The sequence below is a fragment of the Fukomys damarensis genome, unplaced genomic scaffold (assembly GCF_012274545.1).
Source record: "Fukomys damarensis isolate Sample0158 unplaced genomic scaffold, DMR_v1.0_HiC HiC_scaffold_10, whole genome shotgun sequence".
NCBI classification, from domain to species: Eukaryota; Metazoa; Chordata; class Mammalia; order Rodentia; family Bathyergidae; genus Fukomys; species Fukomys damarensis.
The window spans coordinates 38,475,802-38,477,643 of NW_022900922.1; the positions used below are offsets into that span (position 1 = coordinate 38,475,802).

The 1,842-nt window shown below is 43.5% G+C and overlaps 1 pseudogene; it reads right to left on the bottom strand.

The window, feature by feature from the left end:
* Positions 1–705: 705 nt before the first annotated feature.
* LOC117285452 lies at positions 706–1,609 on the bottom strand (annotated as a pseudogene).
* Between the last annotated feature and the right edge of the window lie 233 nt (positions 1,610–1,842).

The window sequence follows — 1,842 nt, forward strand, 5'->3', positions numbered from 1 at the left end:
AGTCTTGCCTTCCCGACATGGAAGTTTCTTCTTCCTGATGGTTTCTCCCTCTCCCCTCCCTAGTCAGAGTGCACATAGGTGAACAGTTGCACAAATATGAAGAGAGATGACACAGCAGAGCAGTGGAGCAAAGAAAGCCTGGAAAAGGGAATCTCGCAAGGCTTCTTGGAGCCCATGAGCCAGATGAAGACTGTCCAGTATAGACTTTTCTATTTTGTTAACACAGAATGAATAAAATATGAGTAGCAGGCTTCTCAACGATTGGACTCTGCATTACTCTGCTGTAACCACATTGAAGTCCAGCTTCCCACAATTTCCCTGCAGCCAGTTACCAAGGAAGTGAAGATGTGCAGAGGACTTAGGAGATCCAGGACCCTTTTGATGGCTGAGTTGAGCTCTGGGGACACTTTGTTCAACCGAGTCGACACTGCTAGATGGCTGCAATACTTCTATGTGAGTTTCTTTCCTCTACACTCAGGATCACACTTGCATGGTCATCTGATGACTCAGTATTTTTGCTCTTACAGGCCTTTGCCTTAATGGCACTGAATTTTAGTGATTGATTCTAAGATCTCAAACTGGATCACTGCGCTTACAACTTGATATCACTTTTGGCTGGAGAAAATTTTTGCTGAATAAAAACAAAGACTGAATGGCAATGTTTTCGTTATTAAAGCTAATGCAGGAAGCAGTTTTCCCACTTTCTCAGTGACTGTGGCAATATTTAACCTTGCTGACATCTCTGCTGATCAACACAAAGGGGCTGAGACTGGCATAGCCCAGGTCTAGAAATACTTTAATATTCAGTATCATGGAGTCAGGTGCTAAGACAGAACCTATGTAGAAGGAGAAAATAAAATCAGCCCAATAAAAAAAAAAGGAAGCAGATCATGAGAATGAGAATTCTTATGGTAGCTCTGATTTCTGGGCTGGAATTCTTTGCCAACCTGGAGCTGTGCAGGTAGAGCACACACTTGCGATGCTCATACAGTCAGAAAGCCATGTGCCCACTGCTCCAGCCCATGAGACTCTGGAAGATGACATCCCGAAGAGCCATGAGAGAGAGGAAAAGCCACCTGATGATTTGCTTAGATCGTATCATGTAACAGTGCCTGAGGTACATTTCAACTGCAGATCTGTTCATGCTTCTGACTGATGTGACATAGTGCAGCAAGTTGGAGCTTATCAGAAAGTTAATGATCTAAAAGAGCAGAAGAGACGTAAGAACTTGCCATGGGGACTGTGGTTTGAGCTTGCCCCAGAACATGGTTCTGGGACTGATGGTGATGGCCTGGATCATGCTGAAGAGACAGAAGGTGCAGATGGAAAGGCCCCGGGCCAGCCTTCCCAGATAAACCACAATTTTACAAACAACACTACCTGAGTAGTCATTAAAATGGAAAGACAGTCTTATATCTAATATTCCAGAGGCCCAGAGTGTTATTGCATTACTAAGAGTGAGTTGGATGATAATAAAATCCATGGGTTTCTTCTTGAGGCCCATGACAGAAGCGTACACATGCTTTGCAAACAAAAAGAAATTCCCTCCGATGCCAAGTCCAGCAACAGAAAAAATGATTATTCTCCAGACAAAATTACTCCAGATCATCTTCTCCCTTTAGGGACAGAGTAAGGAAAAACTGCTGAAGAAAGTCAAATCAGTAAGGACTTCAGGCTGCAGTTTGTCTTCTCTTTGTTTCCTAAAACGAAAAGAACAACTGTAGCACTAGGGTGCGCATGTGCCCATGTTTCTGCGGATAAATTGCTTCCTGTTATCTTTATCGCTTCCTTTGGCTTCTGTAATTCAAAGATGGTGATGACTGTATAACCTGCATGGCCAGC